Source organism: Colossoma macropomum, unplaced genomic scaffold (assembly GCF_904425465.1).
Source record: "Colossoma macropomum unplaced genomic scaffold, Colossoma_macropomum, whole genome shotgun sequence".
Taxonomy (NCBI): domain Eukaryota; kingdom Metazoa; phylum Chordata; class Actinopteri; order Characiformes; family Serrasalmidae; genus Colossoma; species Colossoma macropomum.
This window is the reverse complement of record NW_023495216.1, coordinates 1-14,953: the sequence shown is the minus strand read 5'-3', so window position 1 is coordinate 14,953 and position 14,953 is coordinate 1. Positions and strand designations below refer to the sequence as shown.

Below are 14,953 nucleotides of genomic sequence, written 5' to 3'. Positions count from 1 at the left end.
TGTGTGAAATGTATTAAAGAAAATATTTACATACAATATTTAGATTAAAAAAACAATTTAAAAATATTCCTCCACATTATTAATGAGGAACATAAACATGCAGAAATCATTTCAGAGTCTTACTCCATAAACCTGGTTCAGTGAACAGACTGTATGAACTAGTGTGACTAACAGGGCTGAGAGGGTCACTTTAAACTGTAGTCCAGTACAGATACTGACCACCTGTTAATACTATAAAGAGTAACCTAATTATCCAAAGGGCTACTATAATAAAGTAGTGTAATATTCCTTTGAGAATAATTGTTCTACTGACCTCCAAAGCTATTATTTTCACAGGGCATGATGAGAAAACTGCCCTACTTGGTTCATCACACATTTCACAAGAATCCCAACTAACCTGCCTACTAACCTACTAATCCTCCACAGACAGGAGCTGGTAGAGCTTCAGTAGAGTCTGTCCATCATTAAAAGAGCTCTGATCCACACAGGCAGGACCTCACAATGCTCATTCACTCTCAGACTGCCTGAGTGGACTGCAGTGTAAAGAACAGTGCTGGACATCATTCACATTGTGTCCTTATTCATCAAACTTGTGTAGAGAAGAGCTCAGATCTGACCGCCCTGAATGAAGGACAGACTACTCTGAATCTGATTCAGGAAACTGGAGTAAGAAAACAGAGACAAGCTCTGATTTGAGCTCAACTGATGAATCTTCAGAGGTGGAAACAAGCGCCTGTACACGAGTACCTCATTTACATATAATTAGTACCTCATTTACATATAAAATAATGACACGCCTCAATTTACCTTCATAAACATATCATTTACATGAAGCACAGCCTAATTCATGCAAAGATTTCAGCAGGGAGCCAATAAAATGACAGCATTCAGCAGCTGTGAGTCAATGGCTGTGCTTGTAAGCAGAGTTTGAGGCTGAGCAGTGAGTGCACAGCTCCCCCTACTAACCAAACTTTATAGTGTTAAAATTACGACCACTGGAAACAATAAAATATGAAATAAACCAAACGTGTCAGTTTGAAGAGAGCAGAACGCTCCAGCTGTGTTCTGTAGTGTTTATGTTGTGGGCGGAGTCAGGACTATAAACTAAAGCACAGTGTGATATGGGCTTAAAAGGAACCTGTAACAGCTGCAGTGTGAGTTTATACCAGTGTTCATGTAATAAAGTACATCCACTTTTCTACTGTTACACTGCCCTCCACAAATATTGGCACCCCTGGTAAACAGGAGCAAAGCAAGCTGTAAAAACATTCTTCACTGCTGATCCTTTTCATAGTTCATGCAAAATATTACCAAAAGTCTGACATTTATTTGAAGAACAATGACTGAAGGCAATACCTAAATCAGTGTCACAACTGTTGGCACCCCTCCATTTAATACTTTGTGCTGCCTCCCTTTGCAAAGATAACAGATCTGAGTCTTTCCTATAATGGATAATGAGACTGGAGAACACATTAGGCTTGGGTGATAATGTAAATTTAGACAAATGATCTCCAGAATTATCATGATAAACTATATTATCATGTAAAAAATTAATTTACGCAGAAAACCCAGCAAGTCTTCCACCTGTTTCAGTCATGTGATCATTTTACTGCAGCCTATGTAAGTGAACTGCTGCGTCTCAGTGGAACAGCAAAGGAGAATCATAGCAGTGAATCTTAATTCTGGAAGAAACAAACTTATGTTAAAGAAGAAATAATGATAATAATAGTAATAATAATAATAATAATTATAATTATTATTATTAGTAGTAGTGGTAGTAGTAGTAGTATAATTATTATTATTATTATCTTTAATTGCCTTTAACAGCCTAGATTGTTTCATGCACAAATATTGTCATTTGTTTTTCTTTGTTTTCAACTTTTCAGCTGTTACCGAGCACTTCTGCACTCATGACTACAGCAGTTTAATTCAGTTGGCATCAAGCAGAAAGACTTTATTTAGATTTATAGCAGTAAACTTGAACTTCAAATTAGGAGTCTGGAAAAACCTTCTACAGCGTCCCTAAGAAATTAACAAACTAAATAAAATAAATAAAATGAAATAACTCATTTTTAAAGCCTAGAGCTATTCATTTTAAATGATAAGTAATAACTAACTCACCTAAGACAAAAAACATTCTATTGGATTGTTTTTAACAGCTGTCATCACAGAATATGCTGAAAATGAACAGAGTATTGTGTAAAAATTGTACATTCAGCAAAATGAACTGTTTTCACTGCTCTGTGTCAGCGCACTCACGCATTCTTCACAAGAAAGACAAGCCTGTTAACCTCGTCAGGTTTAAGATGAGAGCTGTGCTGAAAACACTGGGATGGGCTGCTTGTTGATCATCACAGGCAGGCGTTTATCATCGTACGGCCACCTTGATAACGGATCATCATCTCCATCGAGAGGTGCTCCCTGTTCAAACGCTGTCAGTTCAGCAGCAGCTCCTCTTCAGGGAAACAGACTCGTGATGGTTTTGCTTTGGACAAACAGCTGCCCAATGGTTTCTTCTTTAACGGGGGGGTCATCCTCTTCTTGTCTTGTGGAGACACTTGTCTGGCCCTGTTCCAGCTCCATTTTGACCATTTACACATGGGCAGCATCACTAAGACAGCTTTTTTACATCTTCGCAATATCGCCAGAATAAGAAATGCCTTATCGCTGCACGATGCAGAAACATTAGTACATGCCTTTATTACTTCAAGGCTAGACTATTGTAACGCACTACTATCAGGATGCACCAGCAGGAATTTAAGTAAACTTCAACTAGTTCAAAATGCTGCAGCCAGGGTTCTCACTAAAACTAGAACATTTGATCATATCAGTCCAGTTCTATCATCACTCCATTGGCTGCCTGTTAAATTCCGTATTGATTACAAAATTCTCTTATTGACGTATAAAGCCCTACATGGGCTCGCTCCTGAGTACCTGCAAGACCTTATTTCCCATCACAAGCCACCACGATTATTCAGATCACAGAGTGCTGGCTTTGTAATAGTTCCCAGAATTCAGAAGGCTTCATCTGGGGGAGGAGCCTTTTCTTATAAAGCCCCCAAACTCTGGAATGATCTTCCAGAAAATGTTCGGGACTCAGACTCAGTCGCAATATTCAAATCTAGGCTGAAAACTCACTTGTTTAGTTTAGCTTTTTGTAGTTAATGTCCCCCCTTAGATAAAGGCAGCAGGTCCAGGGGTCCATGGACGCAGGGAATTATAGTAAACTGAGACGCTGGTGCTGTCGTCCCGCCGCTCACACGCGATCACTCAGGTTTGTGGACGGTGGAGCGGAGGGATGCCAGATTGTCCCAGGGTGCTCCCGTGTCTGTGTGCCCTTTTGGTTCTCTCCTTTTAGTTAAGCTGTTCTAGTCAGTTCTGCCGGAGTCGTTAGCCACACTCTGGAAATGTTTTACAAATTATTATACATACGCCCATACAGAACTAAACTAACTCCATTTCCCTACCTTTCCTCCGAGAAAACGACTGCCCACCTGTCCGGCCGGATACTGCTGGATGATTGTTTGTAGAGCTCTCCGGCTACCCGCTTCAGACCAGTTGCCCACGCCCCAGTCACCACCACCTGCCCAGCTACCGCCACTTGCCTTGGACTAGCTGCCCACCCTACACTGAAGTGGACTCCTAACTACTACTACTATTACTACTACTATTAATATTAGTAGTATAATAATTTCATAGGTAGTTTGACCAGAGGAGGATGGGTCCCCCCTTGTGAGCCTTGGTTCCTCCCAAGGTTTCTTCCTCAGCTCTGAGGGAGTTTTTCCTGGCTCGCTCACCTGGAGGATTTACATTTCATGTTGAAACTTTGTCCTAAATGGATTTCTGTGAAGCTGCTTTGTGACAACATCAGTTGTAAAAAGCGCCATACAAATAAATTTGACTTTGACTTGACTTGACAGTATGTATTTTCTGACAGTACGTCTGTTTCTGATTCACTCAATATGTCGCTTTTCAGAAGCAGAAGTTTTGGGAAAAGCGATGAAATAGTGACAAAATCCTCTCCTGACAAAACATCAGTGAAGTCTGCAACTGGCTTAAGAGCCTTGTTCACCACTTCCAGCACATCAAGGTCCTGACCAGTCAGTGGCTGTGCACGTCGGTCAGCGGCTAGAACCCGTCCAATTGCTTGGGCCTGCTCAATTATTATCTCAATCATTCTCTCAGAGCCCCAGTGCGTGGCACAATCCTGTTTTAGCATGAAAATGGTAAATAAATATGAATTATTATTAAATAAATAAGTAAATAATTGTTCAGCTGTTTACTTTATCTCTTTTTATATAAATATAATTTTTAATTTAATAAATAGTTATTTATTCAAGTGCACATATTCATGCATTCTAATATTTTTTGTTTTAAATAATAATTAAAATTGCATTTAAATAAACAACATTTAAGATGTTTGTTTGTTTGTTCATTTGTTTGTTTATTCAATAATTATTCCTTCTCATGAGTCTGTATTGAAATAAGGGAAAGTTCAGGTCGTTGCAGTTCTTGCTGAGCTTTTATCGAGGTCCCCTTCTTCTGCCAGCTGTGGGAAAAAGTACCAACGGTCGATCAGCACAGACCCAGAGCTGCACTGTCCTTGGCTCTTAACTGCATTCGTCACACCCAGATGTAGGTTATGCTCAAAGCAATTTAACCATTGCCATCCAAGTTCGTCTCTCACGGCTGACTTTATATTGCAGTGTTGTCTGTTTAATGCAGGTTAATGTTTCTTCACTCAGCTGCCAGTCCTGGGGTACAGAGCGAAGACCTCCAGCCACACTGGTTGCAGTGTGGCTCTCTGGACAGAACACTGTTTGCACTGTTTCCAAGCTTCCACTGTGAAATAAAGTGTACTGTCAGTGACGTATATGGGGTCATAGTAGTACTGACCACATGTCAGCTGTCACTGAGTAAAACTCCACTGTGTTGATCAAACGCTCAACTTCAGCTCGAACATCTCAGGCACGGCTGTCTTGCTGAAGTTCTTACGGCCTGGCAGCTCGTACTGTGGATTCAGGGTCTGTAACGTTTCTCTGAATGATGACTTTTCGACTGTGTTGAACGGCAGCAGAACCTTCACTGTGTAACGGGTTTCACTGGTAGTGCAATCTCACCACTTTGCACTGTTGCGTTTGTACTTTGTACATTTTGCACTTGTGACTGATTGATTTGACAAACTGCCTTCTCTCTGTGCCGAACCAGACAAAATAGATCCTGTAGTGCCACATAATAATAATAATAATAATAATAATAATAAATCTACAACTTCAATGATTTTTATTCAGTGTTTTCCAAACTGCACTGCACTAAACCCAATTAAACAGGCCTAATTATACTCACTTTGTAATGAAATGTATTCAATGTTCTTTTAGTACAGACAATATACATGATATGTTCAGAATAACATACTGTAATATAATTTATCATGATAATGATAAAATACTGTCATACTGCCCACCCCATCCCACAGGTTTTCACCATTATAGCCGTTTATAGATCAGTAACAGTATCTTAAAGTCTACTGTAACAGACTGGTAACCAGTGTAAGGATTTAAGAACGAGGCTGATGGGTCTTTTACTCCAGTGAGAAATCTGGCAGCTGTATTTTGAACTGTCTGATTCTGGACAGTGGAAATAGGCATTTGTTTAAACTGATTAGCTATTTGTGCAGCTCAGCTACGTTTTGTCGTACATCACTGCTGTGTTCTCTGGTCTTTCTCTCAGTGATGACTGAAGGAATCTGGTCAGTGAGTCACCTCATATTTATACCCTACACTGTAAAAAATCTAACTTAAGAATTAGTTGTTTATGCCTGGAATAGTAAATTGGGGACTTAATGAGGTGAAAGTTCACCGAACGCAAAATATCCTGTTCTGCTCAACTTTTGTGACAAAATAAGCAAAACTTAAAAAATCATGTTGAGAAAAATGAATTCAGTGATTTTGTTGCTGAAGATCCAGCTGCACACGCTCTGTGTCTGCACTGTGCACGCTCTGTGTCCGCACTGTGCACGCTCTGTGTCCGCACTGCGCGCGCTCTGTGTCCGCACTGCGCACGCTGTGTCTGCCCTGTGCACGCTCTGTGTCCGTGCCGCGCACGCTCTGTGTCTGCACTGCGCACGCTCTGTGTCTGCACTGCGCACGCTCTGTGTCCGCACTGCGCACGCTGTGTCCGCACTGCGCACGCTCTGTGTCTTCACTGCACACGCCCTGTGTCTGCACTGCGCACGCTCTGTGTCTTCACTGCACACGCTCTGTGTCTGCACTGCACACGCTCTGTGTCCGCACTGCACACGCTCTGTGTCTGCACTGCACACGCTCTGTGTCTGCACTGTGCTCTGAATGAGGTTCGGCCAGAACGCGGGAAGGACGGAGGTGGTTTTGTCTGAAAGTTGAAGCTGAATGAGTGAGAGGGGAAATGCTGGGTTACGCTAGCTAGTTTAGCTCACTCTGCTGTTCAGCGTTTGTTGTATGATTGGAGTTGGTGCTGTTCACACCGATTATCTGTTCTACCTGGTTTAGTCTGTCAGTGCTGAATAAAACACCGCTAACTTGATTCAATGTGGAACGGTTTCTGTAGTAGGCTAAGCTAGCTAGCTAACCACTAACCGTTAGCTCGCTAGCACTCCAAGTTAAATTTCACACTGAGTTTGTTGCCTCAGCTCTTGGATTGATTGATTTTTTTGAATATTTGGAATCTCGCAGTGTAAAAGTTGTCTGAAAAAGGATGTTTAAACAGGGACAGAATGTCAGTAAGATGGTGTTTTACCTCTCCTGAAACAGACAGACTGTGACACTGCAGGATGCTTTCCACTGCGGAAAAGGGAGAACAGAGAGTTTCTCCACTTCGTTCAGGAGCTGAAACTTTCCATTAGCTCTTTATTATTAGCTCTTCTGCACACAGCTCATTTCTCCGTAACTCGGTTTTACAATGCACATAAGATCTCCTTTGATCTTCGAATCCAGCAAACGGTGACACTGGGCTACTGTCCATGTTGGAAAAGTGAAAGTCGTGAGAAGAGCCTCATCACTCAGTTTAGATGAAGGGTTGAGTTCTTCCACACAGGCTATAAACCCGAATGTGTTGATCTGTTTAAGCTGCTTTTGGAGATTCTGATCAGAGAGTTTCCAGTGAAGAGAGCTGCCACTCAGTAAAGGTGTTCCGGGTTCCTCAGATGGTTGAGGGCGCTCCTGAGCAAACGCAGAATGAATGGGTTCATATGGAGGATTTGAGCAATACTGTAGTTTTTAAATGCTCCTTAAACTGTACAGGGTAGAAGGGGAGGCTATGGAGAAAACATGCAGGCACTTCTTGAAGAGCTTGATGAACAGGTGTGTGGTTTAACCCAACTGTTCTGCTTGATATATGACCACCTTGTTTTATGGGCTTTGACATGTCTGAAATGTTAATATTGTTAAAAAGGTACTGTACAATATTTGGATTTCACTTTCCTGATTTTTACTTTTTCAGACCTCGAACATTGTGATGCACAGAAAGACTGCAGAGCTTAAAGGTCTTCTTATTTTAGGAGAGGTGCATGAAAATACTGTCCTGAAGACCTGCTTGCTAAATACACACATACATATATTTATTTATCATATCTGTATCTATCTATCTATCTATCTATCTATATATGTTGTATATACGTGTATAAATGTTGTAAAGGTGGTGTTTGAGGTTTTCTGTGTCCATCCAGTCCTTCGTGCCTTTTAAAATACTTGTCTGTCTTCTACTTTCAGCGTTCAGCTTAATTAAAAACTAATGTAGCTGCATCACAGGTTTCAGATTTGGATCACAGGAGTCCATTACAGAATATCTTGGGCTAATGAAATATTGGGCATGAGTTATTAGTTAGCTGTGGCTATTAAAGTGCAGCTGAAGAACAAGGAACCGACCTCTGTTACTTTGTTTCCGTCAGTATCTCACTCACTGACGACAGCAGAGACAGTGAAACGCAGCCTTTGTCCATTTTTTTTGTTTTGTTTCTTGACGTTTTTCCTGTTGATGTGGCCAACAGACGACTGATCCTGACAAAAGATGTGAAAGTTGTGATCTTGACTGTCCTTGAAGATGACGGAGGTGCTCAGTGTTCTCCGCCAGATGTGACTGACTTGAGGAAAATGTCATTGTGGAAGGCATCAGAGACCTGCCAGGGGCATTTATTCTCCGTTTTGGGCTTTTTTAAGCCCTAAACATTGAGAACCGGTTAGAGATGAAACACACGTGTCTCAGCCCAGAGCTCTCTCTCTCTTTTTGCCCAGGGTCTGGACATTTATAAGTAACTCTAATATTGTCTGTACTATCTGCCCTAATAACTATCTGTAATCTAACGTCTTCAAAAAGAATTGAAAGATTCTAAGAATATCAACAAAAATGAAAAAGGATGAAAAGGAATGAAAAAGACTTCAGCTGAGTTTTCTTGTGGAATGAAGGAAAAGGTCTTCGCTTTACTGAGCATCAAATGGCAAAATGGTTCCTGTTCAACCACAATGAGAATATCATCTCAAAACATTCCTTTTTATTCCCCTCTGGGGTGATGAGGTCATCTCCCCACCCCTTTTACACAATTCCACACCATTTTAGCCCATCATGTTCAAACCTTACACCTTTTTGGGTAACCTTTAAAACCAAACGCCATTCCCCTTGATGTTGGGTATGAAGACCAATATTCTGTTGTATTATCTAGTGCTCACCTTTTAAATGATCACTTCACAGCTGTAATGATGTTGTCCTTGTGATGCACGCCCTGATATTGAAGGGTCAGATGTGTCAGTGCTAAAAACTGAATTCCAGCTGATGTGAGACTTCTGCATCATCAGTGAATATGGACCTGATTTCTCAACAGACATTGTTTATAGCTGTGAGAATGTAAGGTAGGAACCAACTGATAAACTGTCACCAAGGATGATTTTAAGGAGCAGAAAAATGTAGATAAAAGGACAGTCAGCCAATATTAATATTTATATAAAAAACTCACAAAATTAAAAGATAAAAATATTATATGCTGAAAATCAGTTACAAATAATATAAAATAAATCTCTGACTGTATTAATCCAATTACATCATGTTGGAATTGAATATCTTAAATATTTATTCTATATTGTAAATAAATATATAAAGTAGGCTATTTTTTTTTATAGAGAAGTCACACTATAGCCCATTGTTTCCATGTCAATGCAGGCCCTATCTTAGGCCTTGGCTCCCTGTACCACTGAAAGCAGTCGATACCAATAATATTGCAGAACTTGAGTACTGGCCAGCCAATATGTTGGTCAGGCCCTAATGTAAAGGCACAGCATGAGCTGGCTAGTCCTGCCTGTAGATGCAGAGTCAGATGACACTGACACACAATGTATATTTGAAAATGTGCTGATTCCAGACTGAGCTGACTGTTTCTTATTCAAACCACTGAATCTATAGTTATATAGTTCATTATACAGTGTTGATTCAGTCCTGTTTCATTTTCTTTATAGTGCTACCAATACTGTGTGGAGTCAGGGTGACTTTTAGTGCACTGCTTGTTGCTACCTGTGTGGAGTCAACGTTACTTTTAGTGCACTGCTTGTTGCTACCTGTGTGGAGTCAGGGTGACTTTTAGTGCACTGCTTGTTGCTACCTGTGTGGAGTCAGGGTTACTTTTGGCGCACTGCTTGTTGCTACCTGTGTGGAGTCAGGGTGACTTTTAGTGCACTGCTTGTTGCTACCTGTGTGGAGTCAGGGTGACTTTTAGCGCACTGCTTGTTGCTACCTGTGTGGAGTCAGGGTGACTTTTAGCGCACTGCTTGTTGCTACCTGTGTGGAGTCAGGGTGACTTTTAGCGCACTGCTTGTTGCTACCTGTGTGGAGTCAGGGTGACTTTTAGCGCAGTGCTTGTTGCTACCTGTGTGGAGTCAGGGTGACTTTTAGAGCACTGCTTGTTGCTACCTGTGTGGAGTCAGGGTGACTTTTGGCGCACTGCTTGTTGCTACCTGTGTGGAGTCAGGGTTACTTTTGGCGCACTGCTTGTTGCTACCTGTGTGGAGTCAGGGTGACTTTTGGCGCACTGCTTGTTGCTACCTGTGTGGAGTCAGGGTGACTTTTAGCGCACTGCTTGTTGCTACTTGTGTGGAGTCAGGGTGACTTTTGGCGCACTGCTTGTTGCTACTTGTGTGGAGTCAGGGTTACATTTAGAGCACTGCTTGTTGCTACCTGTGTGGAGTCAGGGTGACTTTTAGCGCACTGCTTGTTGCTACTTGTGTGGAGTCAGGGTTACATTTAGAGCACTGCTTGTTGCTACCTGTGTGGAGTCAGGGTGACTTTTAGCGCACTGCTTGTTGCTACCTGTGTGGAGTCAGGGTGACTTTTGGCGCACTGCTTGTTGCTACCTGTGTGGAGTCAGGGTGACTTTTAGCGCACTGCTTGTTGCTACCTGTGTGGAGTCAGGGTGACTTTTAGCGCACTGCTTGTTGCTACCTGTGTGGAGTCAGGGTGACTTTTGGCGCACTGCTTGTTGCTACCTGTGTGGAGTCAGGGTGACTTTTAGCGCACTGCTTGTTGCTACCTGTGTGGAGTCAGGGTTACTTTTAGCGCACTGCTTGTTGCTACCTGTGTGGAGTCAGGGTGACTTTTAGCGCACTGCTTGTTGCTACTTGTGTGGAGTCAGGGTTACATTTAGAGCACTGCTTGTTGCTACCTGTGTGGAGTCAGGGTGACTTTTAGCGCACTGCTTGTTGCTACTTGTGTGGAGTCAGGGTTACATTTAGAGCACTGCTTGTTGCTACCTGTGTGGAGTCAGGGTGACTTTTAGCGCACTGCTTGTTGCTACCTGTGTGGAGTCAGGGTGACTTTTGGCGCACTGCTTGTTGCTACCTGTGTGGAGTCAGGGTGACTTTTAGCGCACTGCTTGTTGCTACCTGTGTGGAGTCAGGGTGACTTTTAGCGCACTGCTTGTTGCTACCTGTGTGGAGTCAGGGTGACTTTTAGCGCACTGCTTGTTGCTACCTGTGTGGAGTCAGGGTGACTTTTAGCGCACTGCTTGTTGCTACCTGTGTGGAGTCAGGGTTACTTTTAGCGCACTGCTTGTTGCTACCTGTGTGGAGTCAGGGATTACTTTTAGTGCACTGCTTGTTGCTACCTGTGTGGATGCAGCTTTGTTCTGCCTCACTGTTTATTTGAAGCTGTGCAGGTAGTCGTGCCTGCATGATCTAAATAAACATAATAATAATAATAAAATAATCCGTATCATGTTAGTCTTCATTGTTCAGAATTTTGGATTAATGATGTACCTTCTGCATTTTGTAAAATGTCATACCGCTTAAATACTGGGGATTTGTAACAGTATGTCTAACACTCTTCAGTAACTAGCACAAGTCATCACTGTACTGTAGTTATGTACCTCTGTAATATGTATATCAAAAAGAGTCATATCAATTTTAAATGCTGTAGTTTCAAAACAAATATGATTTTCTTCAACACAGTTAAATAAGTTAGGTGCTCTTGAATCCTAAATTTGGTTTGAGTTTATACAACTTGGAACAAGAAGTCATGTTAAGCTTAAATCAACAAGTACTGAGGACTCTCAATGTTATTTACTGCAACGCTACTAAATAAGTTTGGTGCTCTTGAATTCTAAATTCGGTTTGAGTTTATAGAACTTGCAACAGTCATGTCAACTTAAATTACCAAGTACAGAGGAAACTAAATGTGACTTGATGAAACACATTTAAATGAGTTTGGTGCTCTTGAGTTAAAATTTGCTTTTTTGAGTTTACATAACTTTGTGCAACAAAGTTCTGCTTACTTAAAAACTGATTGCAGAATGTTGACTTTTTTTTGATGATGTCTCCTCAGATTTTTTACAGTGTACTAAAACAGGAAACCATGACTGACAATTAAAGTGTTCCTAATAACTCAGGTGATCTTAAAAACATTAAATATGAGTGGAAATATATTTCAGTTAGACTTCACACTTAAGAATTTCTAGGGGTGCTAACAACTGTGGTACACATAGATTTGAGAAAATATTTATTTCATTAAAAAAATATTTTTTTCTCTCAATCATTTTGCCTTAAATAAAGGTTAGAGTTTGGTAAGGGTATTAAATGAAAGATTAAAAGAATGAGTTTGATTGTACAGATACACTAAAGATCAATATCAGAACAGTCAGTGAAATCTGCCTGCGCTCATTTTATGATCAGATTTGAGTGCAGCTTTGATGAATAAAGTCTATTGTGTCCTTCTTTCCTAATAAGGCTGTTTCTTGTTGTTGAAGCAGACTGAACAGTTCTGGAGCTGCTGCTCTGTTCCTGTTCAGTGTGACTCTCATCTCCAAACACCCATTTCAGGATGGAGCTCTGTAACAGTTCTGACTGTGAACAGATCCTCTGCTGTTTCACTGTTTACATGTGTGGATCTCCTTCAGCTCCACACTGATTCAGTGGATCATACAGTATCAGATTCTCTGATTAAATAAAAGTAAACAGTAAGAAATTAAATAACTCCAGTTTACCTCTTTTCCATCTTTCCTCTTCTCTTTCCTTTGTCTTTCTGTAAACAGAGAAGTAAAAGAATGAACACATGCACATGTGAAGAGAAAATCAGTGGGTGTGTAGTGTGTTTTATGGGTAGCAGTTGTTTGTAGAATTAGCTTACTGGTCATATTCTCACACTGTGTGTGTGAAATGTATTAAGTAGAATTTGTATGTTGATTTTGAAAGAGAAAACAGATCCATTTCAAACTGGTTCAGTGAACAGACGGTATGAACTAGTGTGACTAACAGGGCTGAGGGGGAGACTTTAAAGTGTAGTCCAGTACAGATACTGACCACCTGTTAATAATATAAACAGTAACCTAATTATCTAAAGGGTTACTATAATAAACTAATGTAAATTCGTTTGAGAGTAAGTGTAGCACTGACCTCCAAAGCTATTATTTTCACAGGGCATGATGAGAAAATGACTCTACTTGGTTCATCACACATTTCACAAGAATCCTAACTAACCTGGCAGACAAACTCAGAGCTGTCGAGTCTCACAGTTTAGTTAAGAATGGCTTGTTACAGTCTGGACTACTTGGACAAAAATAAACAAGACAAACATTATTTACTTTGTAAACCTAAAAGTTTCCTGACATTTAATTTAACTTGATATCCACAGTAACTCTGTACTGTCGTCTCTGCCTTCTGTTTTCCCTCCTTCATTCAAGTGATGTGAATACACAGCACAAACATCATGATAATTCAGGAAGACGAACAATAACAGAGCACAGAGCCGAGTGGCCCAGATTTCCTAGCGAGTTGGTGGATTTCTGTTTATTAACTCTTATTTTTGCTTTGAATGTTTTTTTCAAACAACCAACACATTCACATCAAATAAAGGTTAAATGCAGGTTTGGATGTCTGTAACTCTGAAATCTCTTTCTGAAGGAGGTTTGTTGTTCTGTATCATCCTGTCTTTCACTGTCCTTGTCTTCCTGTCTTTGTTTCAGTCTGTGTCTGCCTTTGTTTGCCTTCCCTCGTGTGTCTCGTCATGTGCTTTTGCTGTTGTTTTGGTCTCTGTCTCCTCCCCCTTCCTGCCTCGTTGTCATCTACATTACCTGTCTCGCCTTTGTGGATTCGCTTTCTTGTGTTTTAAACAATTACAAGGACTTGAACATTTGCATCCCGCCCCTTTGTCTCTTTCAACGTTACATTTACATCCCAGCCTCTGATAATGATAATTATGTTAATGATGTGGAAATTAATAAATTAATCAATATAGTAGTTATTCAACTAAAGACCCTCAGGTTTCTGCAACAGTATAGTTTGTGTGATGTACACTTTTATTTTGTTTGTTAAACTTAAAAGTTGCAGAAGAGTGAATTAAACCCTGTGTGTAATTTCAGACAAATTAAACACAGAGTTTAAAAACTCATTCATTCATTACCCCTCGTTTATAGCATAGTCTGAGTAAACTTAACGTATCAGGGTTTACAGTGTAGTAATGCAGCCCTGGATTTATTTAAAATATTCCTCAGAGGGGGCCAATAATTTTGGCCCATATGTTTTGAAAGAATACTCTACTATTAAAATACAACACTTTTATAGGAACAATAAGGATTTGTTGGGTATAATATTTTTTTCTATGTAAACTATTTTGTATTTTGTTTGTCACTGATTTTGAAACTCTATTATAAACTCTATTATAAACATATTTAATGTTTTATTTTTTAATCTTCTATTTTCTCTTTAGCCCAAAAACAAAGTGCTGCTTTCTACTGTTTTTCCATCACCAAAATCTCAGAGCATCTCTAAAACTCACTGAACAAAGAATCAGCATCCATCATTTCTTCTCTAATTCCTGGTTACTCCTCCCCTTATTTTAATAACAGTGTCAGTCCTGACAGGTAAGAACTACACCTCTGTCTTAAGCCCTGAACTGAGACCTGGTGATGCTGCTGGTCAGTCAAACTGTCCCAGTGTCCATCATGTCTGCTGATCCAGTCACACACAGGCACTCTATAGTTGTTGTCATGCAGTGTGAGAGTGATGATATTGTGTTCTGCTAAGATGTGAGCAAAGTTAGTTCTTACCTCTATTTATGAAAAAAAGGGCGACGGCCACAATGGCAATCAATGAAACCACTGCAATGATTATACCCACAATCGCACCAGCTGACCAGGGCAGGTTTTCTGAAACACAATAAAAAGACCGCTTTACATTCACACATCTACAGTCACGTTTGTCTCCTGTGAGTTAGAGAACAAAGTTCCTTTAGTTCTACATTAGCACTTTATAAGCAGGCGTGTATTTGACATCAAAGAAAATCCACTCAGAACATAAACAGAATATCGGTTTATACTTTCATTGCTGATTACTGTGTTTCTCTGTGTGACAGTTTTGGTGAAGCTACATCTGGATCTTCATAATATTTTCTGTTGCCAGAACTGCATTTTGTGGGCTTTGAATACTCGTCACGCCTCTGCCCTGTC

At 40.5% G+C, this 14,953-nt stretch overlaps 1 protein-coding gene across 1 annotated transcript in view; it reads right to left on the bottom strand.

Annotated features, from left to right (window-relative positions):
* The window catches only part of LOC118801189 (ribonuclease inhibitor-like), a 54,847-nt gene extending 42,321 nt beyond the window's left edge, over window positions 1-12,526 (bottom strand). The window contains exon 1 of the mRNA XM_036561362.1: window positions 12,494-12,526. The gene's annotated coding sequence lies outside the window, so the exon portion shown is untranslated. The remainder of the gene's footprint in view (window positions 1-12,493) is intronic.
* Between the last annotated feature and the right edge of the window lie 2,427 nt (window positions 12,527-14,953).